Below are 16,474 nucleotides of genomic sequence, written 5' to 3' on the forward strand. Positions count from 1 at the left end.
CTCCTGGTACGAGGCAGCCTGCGGCTCTGGCTGTCACCAGGACTCTTTTGATAGCTTCCTTGCTGGATGAATGCGTTTCACTAGGAGTTACTGCAGCCTGACTGGGCTCGGTATTAGAGCAATTAGGAGTCTGTGATAATGACCGTCAGGATGCAATGATCAGGGCACAACCTGGTCCTGCGGGGTCATTACGAGATCAATGCCGGGCACAGGGAGACCTTAATGGAGAAACTGGAGAGGGAGCCTGTGATGCTGCCTTTACTATAGACCAGTGTTTCCCAACCAGTGTGCCTCCAGCTGTTGTAAAACTATAACCCCCAGCACGGATAAAAGGGGGTTACACTGTACAGTGACCCATCGACCTACGATGGCCCCAACATACCATAATTTCAACATACGATGGCCTCTCAGAGGCAGCATCAACATACGATGCTTTTGTATGTCGGGGCCATCACATAAACGGCTATCCGGCAGCACAGACTGCTTCAGCTGCCACCGGATAGCCGTTTACGGTGCCCCGTGTAGTCCGGTGACGATCACTTACCTGACCTCGGGGCTCCGGCGCGTCCTCTTTGGGATCCCCTGCATCATCGGTGCTCTCCATCGTCGTCATCACGTCGCTGCGCACGCCGTCCTGTCATCCAATAGGAGCGGCGTGCGTAGCGACAGGGATGAACGGCGACATCCAGGGCAGCGGTAACGGTCCGGAGCGGCGGGGACAGGTGAGTACAACTTCCTCTAACAGTGGTCTACAACCTGCGGACCTCCAGATGTTACAAAACTACAACACCCAGCATGCCCGGACAGCCAACGGCTGTCCGGGCATGCTGGGTGTTGTAGTTTTGCAACATCTGGAGGTCCGCAGGTTGTAGTCCACTGTCCTATACTTTACATTGCACGGATCCCTCAACATGCGATGGTTTCAACAAACGATGGTCCGTTTGGAACGGATTACCATCATATGTTGAGGGAGCACTGTAGACCGATGTTTCCCAACCAGTATGCCTCCAGCTGTTGTTCTTGGCTGTCCAGGCATGCTGGGAGTTGTAGTTTTGCAACAGCTGGAGGCACGCTGGTTGGGAAACACTTTTAAAGGGGTTATCCAGGAAAAAAACTTTTTTTTATATATCAACTGGCTCCAGAAAGTTAAACAGATTTGTAAATGACTTCTATTAAAAAAATCTTAATCCTTTCAGCATTTATGAGCTTCTGAAGTCAAGGTTGTCCTTTTCTGTTTAAAGGGGTACTCCGCCCCTAGACATCTTATCCCCTATCCAAAGGATAGGGGATAAGATGTCAGATCGCCGGGGTCCCGCTGCTGGGGACCCCGGGGATCGCTGCTGCGGCACCCCGTTATCAATACTGCGCAGAGCGAGATCGCTCTGCACGTAATGACGGGCGATACAGGGGCCGGAGCAGCGTTATGTCACGGCTCCGCCCCCTCGTGACGTCACGGCCCGCCCCCGTCAATACAAGTCTATGGGAGGAGGCGTGGCGGTCGTCACGCCCCCTGCCATAGACTTGCATTAAGGGGACGGGCCGTGATGTCATGAGGGGCGAAGCCATGACGTCACGCTGCTCCGGCCCCTGTATCGCCCGTCATTACGCACAGAGCGAACTCGCTCTGTGCTGTAATGATAGCGGGGTGCTGCAGCAGTGATCCCCGGGGTCCCCAGCAGCGGTACCGCGGCGATCTAGCATCTTATCCCCTATCTTTTGGATAGGGGATAAGATGCCAGGGGCGGAGTACCCCTTTAAGTGCTCTCTGATGACACGTGTCTCGGGAAACGCCCAGTTTAGAAGCAAATCCCCATAGCAAACCTCTTCTAAACTGGGCAGTTCCCGAGACACGTGTCATCAGAGAGCACTTAGACAGAAAAAACAACCTTAACTTCAGTAGCTCATAAGTACTGAAAGGGTTAAGATTTTTTTAATAGAAGTAATTTACAAATCTGTTTAACTTTCTGGAGCCAGTTGATATATAAAAAAATGTTTTTTCCCTGGATAACCCCTTTAAGCAAGGTGGCATCATGCGGAACTAGCTGGCATACGAGCCGCACCACTTACAGGGCTGAAGGTGTGAATGAGTGTGCAAAGCCTGGTTACGGTGCCAATAGGGAGTATAGAAAAAAACATACATTTAACGGGCCATAATCGACCAATATTTTTTTGGCGAAGTCGCGGCACACAGCGTTCGCCGTATTCACATTGCAACTTTCATCGCCGTATATGAAACATTTTACGGACGTGGTCTCCTAGGCACCGAATGGGGGAGATTTATCAAAACCTGTGTAGAGAAAGAGCGGTGCAGTTGCTCATAGCAACCAATCAGATCGCTTCTTCCATTTTTAAAGAGGCCTGTGAAAAATTAAAGAAGTCGGATTGGTTCCTATGGGCTACTGCACTGCTCTTCCTCTACGCAAGTTTAGGTAAATCTCCCCCAGTTTACGCGTTGGCTTATGACCTGCGACTTTTGCAAAAAGTCACACAGTTTTGCGCAATGGCCACTCCAGTTGGGACCAGGCCGGTGCGCGTAAACATTAGCCAGGAGTTATCAAAAGGCGCAGGCATTTTGATAAATGCCGACCAACTGCGCCGCACATGCCAAAGAAGAACCCACAAAAAGCGCGCATGTTAAAAAGTGACCCAGGGATTGAGTTGCTGGGACTTGTGGTGCGAGCGGTGAGCAGTCCCTTGTAAATCTTTCCCAGGTGTACACAGCTTTTTATCAATAGAGGGCGGCACTTGGTGGTAATGTGGCGCATCCCAGTATACTGTGTGCTGGTGGTCGGGATGCCCTTGTTATCAGGATGCCCATGTTCGTAGGTGTAGATAACCCCAGGCTGTAATGCCGCAAGGGTTTTCTAGTGAGTGCAGCGGAGAGGTTACCGTTACAATGTATCAGTGACTGAAAAAACTTGACTTAGATTTGTGACTTTCATTAGCCTTACTTGTTTCTTCACTATAATATTGGTCAGGGTCTTCTTAGGGGTGTAGCATATCAACGGAGTTGGCCTTGCTATGAAGCACTCCAGCTGGCGCATCTAAATTGGTATCTCTCAACTTGTGATTGTTTTGCTCAATCAGACCAGGACCTAGAGGCAAGAGGTGCCCTGTGTTCTTTGTGTGCTATCAGGCCCTTGAAAACTTCTCCTGAAAGCTCATTTGATTGTAGTGGACACCCTGTCAGGATGGAATGGGTTAAGCAAAAGGCCAGTATGCTCCCTCTCTCTCACAGTCTCAACTTAACTCCTTTTTCTCTATTCGTACTCAGGACCTCCAAGGTGGTGGGTCCCGGTGCTCATCTGCAGGATAGGGGATGAGTGTGTGACCAGCTATAATACCAGCCAGACCATCATGTACCCCTGTTTGGCTGGAGCGGTAGATGCAAATGCGCTTTGCTGATCTAGTCACCTCTGTGGGCCAGTAGAAGGTTGCCAAGCGCTGAACTTGACTATCTTAGTTCAGCCCATGGAGTTGAATAGTGCAACCTCCGCTCCATTCAAAGCATAACTCTCGTCATTACTGGGACCCCATAGATGCTGTACATAGGGGATTAAATCCTTTAAAGGGTTACTCCAGTGGAAAACATTTTTTTTTTTTAATTAGCTGGTGCCAGAAAGTTAAACAGATTTGTAAATTACTTCTATTAAAAAAAATCTTTATCCTTCCAGTACTTTTTAGCAGCTGTATGCTACAGAGGAAATTCTTTTCTTTTTGAATTTCTTTTTTGTTTAGTCCACAGTGCTCTCTGCTGACACCTGATGCCCTTATCAGGAACTGTCCAGAGCAGGAGAAAATCTTCATAGCAAACCTATGCTACTCTGGACAGTTCCTGACACGGACAGAAGTGTCAGAAGAGAGCACTGTGGACAAGACAAAAAAATAAATTCAAAAAGCAAAGAATTTTCTCTGTAGCATACAGCTGCTAATAAGTACTGGAAGGATAAAGATTTTTTAATAGAAGTAATTTACAAATTGTTTAACTTTCTGGCACCAGTTCATTTAAAAATAAAAAGTTTTCCACAGGAGTACCCCTTTAAGTCGCACACCCCATTGGACTACTGTGCCCAATGTAAGCATCGCTTATGGGCAAACGTCATGGAAAAAGGATCAAAATGGTCTCTTTTTTGTATTATATGTCATCATAGAATATGGGAATCTAACACTTATTTGCCTCCCAGTCCTTCCCATTAGGATCCACTCAGTTGCCTCGAGATTATGGGCCTATGACTAGGGCGAGCCCTATGACCTAGGAATTGAAGATGGTTCCCACTCCCACCATAGCAGTTATCGGAGCCTAAACGCCCCAAGGTGTATACAGTATATATATATATATCATATGTAAGAAGCATGTCAGTGTGGTAGCCCTTGGGGGGTGTTGGTAGTGGGAGTATTGTTTCGGTAATTGAGGGGTTAATGTTAACCCTATAGTTCGTGACGCCAGGCTGGGGGCTAGTATGCTGAGGTAATTCTCCAGCCTATCGCCGCCCTTCCCAGTAACGATAGGTGCATATACAAAATGACTGAAGGTCCACAAGGTACTTGAACTTGGATAACTTTACTTAAGTGCTTGCAGTACATCCAATGTACAATAACAGTCTCAGAGATACAGTCTCTATACAGTTCAATGACTGACAATTGTTGCGGACCTTGAAATAAATTAAAGTTTCTGAATTTAGGGTAATTATTGCAGATCCGTCCGGATTTAGGGGATAGATAAGGTCCGGTGATCTTGCAGAGTGCGTGGGGGATTGATACACTCAGAAATTAGAAGTTATCGGCCGTCGCCGCAAGGTTCAGGCCTAGACTCACTGATCTCAGCAGCGCAGATGCTTCTTGCTTGCTTGCACAGGAACAAGAGAGAGAACAATGGCCGCCGCTCCCTTATATGGACAGGAGCGGGGAGAATCTGATTGGTCCGAACATCCGTCACTCACTGTTACACAGTATGATAGGTAGCATACGTCATAGGGACCTCCAAAGGTCCTTAAGCAGAATTACCATAGAGTTCATCTGACCATGTGACCCGCAGGTCCTGCTACACTATGTAGAGGTAATTAACTATTTACATACATGGATATCATATTTACATGCTTCCTAAATAAATTATTAGCGCAATAACTATCTGGATGAGAGGTGACCAGGGGTGAACTAGACAATGGGGACCCCGACGTCCTAGGGACTCTGGCTAAGGGGACCCACACACGCAGGTACCGGATAGGATACGGTACCGGGACACCACATCAGCATCCGGTATCCAAATATCTCTGGTTTGCAAATGTAGTGACTGGAAATTCAAATCGTCCTGAAATCTACCTTTCACTTTGGTACATCTAATCCCCAAAAGGCGTAGGGGTTAAATCACCAGGAGCGGAGTGCTTCCGATCCTGTTTTTTTTTTCTTTTTCTTTACAAAGGGTTAATGACAGTCAATCTGTAAATGATAATGCAGGCGTAACTGCGGTGTAAATAAGGATTAAATTCTCTACAGCACCCCCACTGGTGAATTGAAGCACTGCACAGTTCTCTATTAAATCAATAGGACTTCCTCGTAACTCATGGACATGTCCAGTCCTCCAGAGCGGGAGACACTCATTGCAGCTATTATCTTCTGTGTCTAATACAGTCTTTCCCAAGTAGGGTGCCTCCAGCTGTTGCAAAACTACAACTCCCAGCATGTCCGGACAGCCGAAGGCTGTCCGGACATGCTGGGTGTTGTAGTTTTGCAACAAGTTATTTCAACATGCCACACTACACGCATGTCATTTTCTTGAACGAGTCAGAGTATCATAAATACCTTGCAACCTTTTCACCAATTGCGCAAAATATTGTGACGATTTGCCGCCAAAAAAACAAGGTAAAACCAATGATAAGTGGGTACTATTACAACGATACCCAATGTGTGGAGTTTTCACTATGTTTTATTACTTTTAAAAATAAAAAAAATTTAAACATAAAAAAATTGGGGCATTATATGGGGGTATATTGAGAAAGGGAACATTGGGAATGGCAAATCTATGGGGGAGTGGGTTATACATTAGGAGGACTAGGGAAGTAGACAGTACATAGGGGATTATAGTGACTAAAGAAGTAGGTTATATGGGGGTTAGGGATGACTGGGGGAGTGAACAGTATTTGGGGGACTATGATGACAGGCAGTGGGTAGTGTATGGATCAAAGCCATGAATGTTCTGACTTTGGCAGGGGGGCGTTTGAGCACTGCACCTGGTCGTCTGAGTCTAATGAGTTCACCTGAAGGTCACCCAGGTCAACTCATTAGACTCATAAGTGAGTTGGTGTCAATTCCCACTGTATAGTTCTGATGTGTTAGAGAAATGTCACAGCAAAAACAGAAAACAAGTAGCAAGAAATGCAATGTGTGAACACAGCCTCAGGGGAGGTGTTTAAATACTACATATCCTTATCCTATAGAGATAGCAGCAGTATACAGATAGAGCTGGAGGGGAGGTGTATAACTACTATATATCCTGATCTCACAGAGATAGCTGTAGCAGTATATAGATAGAGCTGGAGGGAAGGTGTATAATTAATATATCCTGATCCCATATAAATATCAGGAGCAGTATACAGATAGAGCTGGAGGGAAGGTTTATAACTACTATATATCCTCACCCCATAGAGATAGAAGCAGCAATACAGAGAGAGAGTTGGAAGAGTGGTGTATAACTGCTATATCTATCCTGATCCCATAGAGATAGCAGCAGCAGTATACAGATAGAGCTGGAGGGAAGGTGTATAACTAATATATCCTGATCCCATATAAATATCAGCAGCAGTATACAGATAGAGCTGCAGGGAAGGTTTATAACTACTATATATGCTCACCCCATAGAGATAGAAGCAGCAATACACAGAGAGAGTTGGAAGAGTGGTGTATAACTGCTATATATCCTGATCCCATAGAGATAGTAGCAGCAGTATACAGATAGAGCTGGAGGGAAGTTGTATAACTAATATATCCTGATCCCATATAAATAGCAGCAGTATACAGATAGAGCTGGAGGGAAGGTGTATAACTACTATATATCCTGTCCCATAGAGATAGCAGCAGCAGTATACAGGTAGAGCTGTAGAGGAGGTATATAACTAATATATACAGTGGGGGCAAAAAAGTATTTAGTCAGCCACCAATTGAGAGGCCTGTAATTTTCATCATAGGTATACCTCAACTTTGAGAGACAGAATGAGGAAAAAAAAAAAAAATCACATTGTCTGATTTTTAAAGAATTTATTTGCAAATTATGGTGGAAAATAAGTATTTGGTCACCTACAAACAAGTAAGATTCCTGTCTCTCACAGACCTGTAACTTCTTCTTTAGATCTCCTCTGTCCTCCACTCATTACCTGTATTAATGGCTCCTGTTTGAACTTATCAGTATAAAAGACACCTGTCCCCAACCTCAAACAGTCACACTCCAAACTCCACTATGGCCAAGACCAAAGAGCTGTCAAAGGACACCAGAAACAAAATTGGAGACCTGCACCAGGCTGGGAAGACTGAATCTGCAATAGGCAAGCAGCTTGGTGTGAAGAAATCAACAGTGGGAGCAATTATTAGAAAATGGAAGACATACAAGACCACTGATAATCTCCCTCGATCTGGGGCTCCACACAAAATCTCACCCCGTGGTGTCAAAATGATCACAAGGCTGGAGTAAAAATCCCAGAACCACACAGGGGGGCCTAGTGAATGACCTGCAGAGAGCTGGGACCAAAGTAACAAAGGCTACCCTCAGTAACACACTACGCCTCCAGGGACTCAAGTCATGCAGTGCCAGACGTGTCCCACCGCTTAAGCCAGTACATGTCCGGGCCCGTCTGAAGTTTGCTAGAGAGCATTTGGATGATCCAGAAGAGGATTGGGAGAATGTCATATGGTCAAATGAAACCAAAGTAGAACTTTTTGGTAAAAACTCAATTCGTCGTGTTTGAATCAGAAAGAATGCTGAGTTGCATCCAAAGAACACCATACCTATTGTGAAGCATGGGGGTGGAAACATCATGCTTTGGGGCTGTTTTTCAGCAAAGGGACCAGGACGACTGATCTGTGTAAAGGAAAGAATGAATGGGGCCATGTATCGTGAGATTTTGAGTGAAAACCTCCTTCCATCAGCGAGGCCATTGAAGATGAAACGTGGCTGGGTCTTTCAGAATGACAATGATCCCAAACACACCGCCCGAGCAATGAAGGAGTGGCTTCGTAAGAAGCATTTCAAGGTCCTGGAGTGGCCTAGCCAGTCTCCAGATCTCAACCCCATAGAAAATCTTTGGAGGGAGTTAAAAGTCTATGTTGCCTAGCGACAGCCCCAAAACATCACTGCTCTAGAGGAGATCTGCATGGAGGAATGGGCCAAAATACCAGCAACAGTGTGTGAAAACCTTGTGAAGACTTACAGGAAACATTTGACCTCTGTTATTGCCAACAAAGGGTATATAACAAAGTATTGAGATGAACTTTTGTTATTGATCAAATACTTATTTTCCACCATAATTTGCAAATAAATTCTTTAAAAATCAGACAATATGATTTTATGGATTTTCTTTTCTCATTCTGTCTCTCATAGTTGCGGTATAACCTATGATGAAAATTACAGCCTCTCATCTTTTTAAGTGGTGGCTGACTAAATACTTTTATGCCCCCACTATATCCTGATCCCATAGAGATAACAACAGCAGTATACAGATAGAGCTGGAGGGAAGGTGTATAACTACTATATATCCTGATCCCATAGAAATATTAGCAGCAGTATACAGATAGAGCTGGAGAGGAGATGTATATCTACCATAAATATCCTGATCCCATAGAGATAGCAGCAGCAGTATACAGAGAGAGCTGAAGGGAGGTGTATAACCACTATAATCTGTTGCCATAGAAATAGCAGATGGGTGGGGAGGGGTCTGGGAGCTAATAGGAGGGATCTGGGAGGTGATGATGTCATCCTATAGTCCACAGGAAGTCAGTCTGACATCCTGTTGTAACTATTAGGCACTGGAAGATTTGGAAGAGTCGGATTTGTGATCACGTGACCAAATTAGGGTAATAAAACACATGATGCAGCTGAACTGGAATAAAATGGCGCTGTATGACTGGTGATGGTGAGTGTGCATGATATAGGCAAAAAAATTAAAACAAATGTGTTTCATTAAATTTCCTCCCAATGTGTTATATTAGGAGTTAGAGGTTTAAGCAGCAAGACATATGCGAAGACGACTAAATTAGTAGTGTCTGCTGTGTAGGTGGCATAAATAGTAGTTTATGGTGTTTTTGTGTTATATACTGTATAATAAGGTAATATGCAGCTCTGTATGTTATGGTGGGCGAGCGATGGTTGTCAGGGTCCCATATGGGATCTTTGTTCAGTTTGCTGGAACCATGGGGGAGGCTGGTTCATGTGGTCATTCCAAGGCCGATTACACACTGGCGTAGGACAGTCGCATTTTTTTTGCATCCATCACACTGCTTTCCACAGACCCTGAATGGCAGATATATTTATAAATGTACTGCCTTAATACTATGTATGTGTGTCAGTCCATAGCAATGTTTTCCAACTAGTGTGCCTCCAGATGTTGCGAAACTACAACTTCCAGCATGCCCGGCTGTCCGGGCATGCTGGGAGTTGTAGTTTTGCAACATCTGGAGGCACCCTGGTTGGGAAACACTGCTGCTATAGACTGATGGATTACAGGTTATGTTGCTAAATATATATATATATATATATATATATATATATATATATATATAATATGATGTTGCAAAACTATATAGGTATGATGTTGCCATATACATATAACTATAACTTCCAGCATGCCCAGACTGTCCAGACATGCTGGAAGTTGTAGTTCTGCAGCAGCTGTAGGCACCCTGGTTGGGAAGCACTGATCTATGGGCTGGTGGATTACAGGTTATGTTGCTATATGCATACAGTGATCCCTCAACTTACAATGGCCTCAACATACAATAGTTTCAACATACAATGGTCTTTTTTGGACTATTGTAACTTGAAACCAGACTCAACATACAATGTACAGACAGTCCAGATCTGTGAAACGTGTCAATGGCCGGAAGAACTGACCAATCAGAATGGGCAATTTACTGGTAAAACTCCTGCATTACTGAAGCGTATGCACTGACTGGTGTCTGGTAGCGCCCCCTACAGTACAGGGAGGTATGACATGTTCTGTACACTTTACCTGTACCAGGGTTACCTGTTCCTTTGGACACCAGGTAAGGGCGACTCCGTGTTACTTTTTTAGGACATTGCATGTACTGTACAGGACCCCGAAAAAGCTCCTGTCCTCTACATAGATCAGTGTTTCCCTAGCAGGGTGCCCCCAGCTGTTGCAAAACTACAACTGCCAGCATGCCCGGACAGCCTTTGGCTGAAATAGACAGTGATTACAGCTCCCAGCAGATCTTTCTTACTTTTATATGTAAGGATTTGCTTTATCTGTATCAGTTATCTACTTATTTTTCTTAAATTTTCACTTTTTTCCTATTTTCGGATGACATTTTTGGGGCTTTAGAACCAATTACCAGGTTTCCATAGAGTTATGGTCTCAACATACACTGGTTTCAACATACAATGGTCGTCCCAGAACCAATTAATATTGTAACTTGAGGGACCACTGTGTATATATATATATATATATATATATATATATATATATATATATATATATTGTATGTGTGTGTATGTATATGTGTGTGTGTGTATATATATATATATATATATAGATATATATATATATATATATATATAGATATAGATATATAGATATATATATATATATATATATATATATATAGAGAGAGAGATATATATATATATATATATATATATATATATATATATAGATATTTATGTGTGTGTGGTGGCCCAGTACGGGAGTTGTTACCCCGTACCCTTGCTGCCCTGTCAGACAGCTTCCCTGCAGTATCCCAGGACCCCCTTACACCCGTCCCCTCATGTACATACATATGTTTTGACATTTATTATGCTGTAAAGTGTGTAAAGAAGTGTTATGACTTTAAGAAATGTTCCCATGTGATCTTCAGTTGTCATGTGAGTTGTCATGTGATTGTTTCCCAGGAGGTATCAGTGACCAGGTGACATAAGGGCGACCAATGGGACCCCACAAGAGTCTCCCCCATATAAGCCCTGGGAGGAGACTCTTCTCTTTCTTTCTGCTAAGCTGATGTCCAGTGCAGTTGAGTCTAGGAGTGTGTCTGGAGTCATAGGAGCCTCAAGTCAAGTCTGCAGCCACGAGCTACAAGTAAGATAAAGTCACAGCATTGTCAGTCACAAGTCAGTCAAGTCAAAGTCATCTGTCAAGTCAGCGTGGCCTGCACTAAATTGTTACGTTCTACTACAAGTCCCAGCAAGCCCTTAAGGTCTCTGAAGTCACTGGTCACCTCCTTGGGCCCTGGCTACACTGTATAGACTATTCCACCTTTCTAACCTCAGTAAAGCTACCGTTGTCCGTAACTTGGCGTCGGAGTCATTATTGCCACCGTGCCTAGCCCAGGATCCAGCGGTATACCTTCGGATGGTATTGACGATAAACCACACCCTGGCGTCACGAATGTATGTATATAGCAACATAACCTGTAATCCACCAGTCTATAGATCAGATATATATAATGATGCTATATATGCTTATGATATATACTAATGATATATATATATATATATATATTGATATTATATATATTGGAAGAAGCCAGTATCAGCCATTGGGTGGCGTACACGTTGAGATATTCTCCTCTAGAAGTAATGCTTTCCATGTTCCTGGGGTGGCAGCATATATAAGATATTTCCAGCCATAACATCTACCTAGGGGTAAGATGGCTGGCTACCAGTCGCCAGTGCTGTACGATAAATAGTCAGCCACTGTGTTATTTCTTATATGCTGTTTTGTTGCTGCAGGATTTAGGGCTCCGACAGGAGAGAAACTGTCTCCCGGCAGCAGTGTTTTTCTCAATTTCTATCCAGACAGTCAGGACTTGAGATGTGCGCAGCGCTCAGATTACCTCTCTAGAGGAGAAGTATCGAGTGACCTACTTAAAGAAGGAAAGCGATGAGGAGATGTAGATATCCTATACCAAGAAAATTCGAGGTCTCTGACTTCAATTTGTTTTTTTTCCAAACATCATGATGGTAATGTTAAAAAATGGGACAAAGTATATTAATGTATCGCACTCAGGGGCAGGCACTGAAGTGAAGGGTATGTGGACTCCCATCATGCACCACTAGCATGTTGGGAACTTACTGCGTACTATAATTTTGCTTTCCCCCTTTCTCTGTCTCTCTTTAAGGGTACGGCCACATGCAGCAAAAATGAAGAATATTTTCTGCGTTCAAGAATTTCCACCCCGAAATCTGCAACAGAAAATCCACACCAAATTATGCAGATTTTCTGGTGCAGATTGTATAGATAAAACTAAAAGCAAATGGGTTCCACATCCACGTGAGATGTAAAGAGCTGTTCTGGTCTTCAATACATCACCACACAAGGAAAATTAATATTTAATAGGTATCCCGTTCGTGACGCCACTTTTCACAGACCGCTTCCATGTGAGATGTGCAGGGCTTTTCCCATCTCATGTAAATGAAACTGTAGGCTATGGTCACCCGGGGGAATGTCTGTGCGGAAGTCTGTCGAAATATTTCGCAATGACATTCCGCTGAGGTAGAGTCCCATTGATTTCAACGGGGTTCTGCTGCGCTGTGCACACGGTGGAATTTCTGTGGCAGATGTTTCTGCCGCGGAAATCCTGATAGACTTGTCCATTCTTTCCGCGGGTCCACTTGGAAATGTATTGTCGTCTATGAGACAGCACATTTCTGTTTTTTGGGTGGACATTCCGCACATCTTCCCCAGCCTAAGGGGAATTTGTCATGTTCAAAATGTTATTTAATTTGTAGGCACTGTGTTATAGAGCAGAATGAGGTGAGCAGATTGATATATTGTTTTGTAGCAAAAGGTTCAATATAAATTGTCATTTATAGATTTAAACCGCTTCTCATTCTGGGGATAGGAGTCCAGTGGGCGGTTCTGCTTTTTCTTCATGCGCAAACAAAAAAATAACTGTCAATCACTGATTGAGACCGCCCACTGGACTCCCAAAGCCAGAAAGAGATAAGGTTTAGATTAATAAATTACAAGTTATACTCATTATTTCCCCACAAAACTATATATCAAACTGCTCAGCTCCTTCTGCTCTATAAGGCTGGGTTCACACTACGTTTTTTGCCATACTGTTTTCAATCCGTTTTTCTAAAGAAAACCGTATGGCAAAAAAACGGATGGAACAGTATGGAAAAAAGTAAGCCATATGCATTTTTAAACAGTATACTGTTTTTAAAAGTGCATACAGTTCCGTCAGTTTTTCTAGAAAAAAAAACCATACGTTTTTGAAAATGTTGTCCATTTTTAATGGGAGGGGTCTTGGGTGGGGACTTTAGGATTCAGATGCGCATGTGCAAAGTAAAAACATACGGTTTTTCCTTATGGAACCATATACATGTGCGTTTCCCATTGACGTCCATGTTAAAAAAAACGTATGCGGTTGCAGTATGGTTTTTAAACCGGAGACAAAATCGTGATCAACCACTGTTTTGACTCCGGTTTAAAAACCGTACTGCAACCGCATACGTTTTTTTTTTAACATGGACGTCAATGGGAAACGCACATGTATACGGTTCCATACGGGAAAAACGTATACGTTTTTACTTTGCACATGCGCATTTGAATCCTAAAGTCCCCACCCAAGACCCCTCCCATTAAAAATGGACAAAATTTTCAAAAACGTATGTTTTTTTTTTTTAAATAAAAACTGACGGAACTGTATGCACTTTTAAAAACAGTATACTGTTTAAAAACGCATACGGTTTACTTTTTTCCATACTGTTCCATCCGTTTTTTTTTTGCCATACGGTTTTCTTTGGAAAAACGGATTGAAAACAGTATGGCAAAAACGTAGTGTGAACCCAGCCTAAGGGTGGGTTCACACTACGTTTTGTCCCATACGGGAGCGCATACGGCAGGGGGGAGCTAAAACCTCGCGCTCCCGTATGTGACCGTATGCGCTCCCGTATGCCATTCACTTCAATGAGCCGACCGGAGTGAAACGTTCGGTCCGGTCGGCTCATTTTTGCGCCGTATGCGCTTTTACAACCGGACCTAAAACCGTGGTTGACCACAGTTTTAGGTCCGGTTGTAAAAGCGCATACGGTGCAAAAATGAGCCGACCGGACCGAACGTTTCACTCCGGTCGGCTCATTGAAGTGAATGGCATACGGGAGCGCATACGGTTACATACGGGAGCGCGAGCTTTTAGCTCCCTCCTGCCGTATGCGCTCCCGTATGGGACAAAACGTAGTGTGAACCCAGCCTTACATGGTGTCTACGAATTAAATTAATTTTTAATGTGACGAATTTACTTTTACACTTTATTTACATGAGACCAGAAAAGCCCTTTACATCTTACATGAAAGCAGAAGATGGCGTCACGAGCAGAATGCATTTGCTTGTGTGGTGATGTAATGGAGATACACAGTCACCTTAGTTCTTCTCCATAGTCTTTCCTTTTACCGGGTATCCTCTTATTGTGGTTTACAGGAAGGTAAATGGCTTTTGTAGAAACTAGAGAGCATTCCTCTCCAGAGGGACCGAAAATGGTGTTACTCATTTCGAGAGCTTTCTGTTTAACACTGTGGCTTTCAGAAAAGCTGTTAACATGGAGGAAGATACATTGTGCCTCATCCGCATCTGAGGATCTGCGGGAAGACATGGGAGGTGGAGAGGGAGAGAGGAAAAACGAGAAAGAAGAGAACAATTGATTCTCAGTACAGTGGTCCCTCAACGGACCATCGTTTGTTGAAACCATCGCATGTTGAGGGATCCGTGCAATGTAAAGTATAGGACAGTGGTCTTCAACCTGCGGACCTCCAGATGTTGCAAAACTACAACACCCAGAATGCCCGGACAGCCGTTGGCTGTCCGGGCATGCTGGGTGTTGTAGTTTTGCAACATCTGGAGGTCCGCAGGTTGAAGACCACTGTTAGAGGAAGTTGTACTCACCTGTCCCCGCCACTCCGCACCGTCACCGCTCGTCACCACTGCCCTGGATGTCGCCTTCCATCGCCGCGTCCCCGATGCTCCGGCAAGGCCTCTGCTTCCCCGGCATCCGCGCGCTCCGTCGCCGCCATCACGTCGCTACGCACGCCGCTCCTATTGGATGACGGGACGGCGTGCGCAGCGACGTGATGACTTCGATGGAGAGCGCCGACGATGCAGGGGATCCCGAAGAGGACACACCGGAGCCCCGAGGACAGGTAAGTGATCGTCAGCGGACCACACGGGGCACCGTAAACGGCTATCCGGTGGTAGCTGAAGCAGTCTGTGCTGCCGAATAGCCGTTTATGCGATGGCCCCGACATACAAGAGCATCGTATGTTGATGCTGCCTCTGAGAGGCCATCGCATGTTGAAATGATGGTATGTCGGGGCCATCGTAGGTCGAGGGGTCACTGTACTGTATACTCTCTAAGTATACTGGTGTCATATTTGTCGGGATCCGGGCTAGCGGCTGGTGATGACACTGGAGGTGGATCCTCTGTACCAGAGAGGCGATGACGCGGGCCGTACTGGGGAATCGGTTCTAAGCAGTTACTGGTGTTCACCAGAGCCCGCCGCAAAGCAGGATGGACTTGCTGCGGCAGTAACTACCAGGTCGTGTTCCCCAGTAGCGACTCGACCTCTCTGGCAGCTGAGACTGGCGCGGTACACAAGGACTAGACAGAGGCGAGGTCAGACGTAGCAGAAGGTCAGGGCAGGCAGCGAGGTTCGTAGTCAGGGGCAACAGCAGAAGGTCTAGGTACACAGGCTTGGGACACACTATAACGCTTTCTCAGGGCGCAAGGCAACAAGATCCGGCGAGGAGAGGAAGGGGAAGTGGGTTTTTATACGTTAGTGAGTGATTGGGCCAGGCACCAATTAGTGGTGCACTGGCCCTTTAAATTTAAGCAAGTCGGCGCGCGCGCCGGGAGGAAGCAGACGGGGGCGAGAGGTGAGTGAGACGGGGCGCAATCCGAGGGCGGACACAAGCCGTGCCTCAGATCGCGTCCCCTCCGGGGACCAGAGAGCAGCGCTCGCGGTCAGCAATGCCGACCGGAGCGCTGCAGCCAGAGGAACGCTGTAAGCGCTCCGGGAATGCAGCGGCACCCGGAGCGCTCGGCGTGACAATATTGTTACCATTATCACTATAAAGGAACCAAATAAAACCACCATACAATACCCAGATAAACCTGCCCTAGAGTGACAGATAATTCTACCCCACACCGGTCACATCATGTTACATAGTGCTAAGCTAATATACAGTGGTCCCTCAAGTTATAATATTAAAGGGGTTATCCAGGCCAAAACTTTTTTTTTATATATCAACTGGCT

General features: G+C 44.9%; 1 protein-coding gene across 6 annotated transcripts in view; it reads left to right on the plus strand.

Annotated features, from left to right (window-relative positions):
* MAPK8IP1 (mitogen-activated protein kinase 8 interacting protein 1) overlaps positions 1-16,474 on the plus strand; it is a 97,391-nt gene that overhangs the window by 3,018 nt on the left and 77,899 nt on the right. The window contains exon 1 of one of the 6 annotated variants that reach the window (XM_056527621.1): positions 4,207-4,314. The exons of the other annotated variants lie outside the window; for them this stretch is intronic. The gene's annotated coding sequence lies outside the window, so the exon portion shown is untranslated. Of the gene's footprint in view, positions 1-4,206; positions 4,315-16,474 lie in introns of those variants that run through there. 6 annotated transcript variants of the gene reach the window in all.

The sequence above is a fragment of the Hyla sarda genome, chromosome 6 (assembly GCF_029499605.1).
Source record: "Hyla sarda isolate aHylSar1 chromosome 6, aHylSar1.hap1, whole genome shotgun sequence".
Lineage (NCBI taxonomy): Eukaryota > Metazoa > Chordata > Amphibia > Anura > Hylidae > Hyla > Hyla sarda.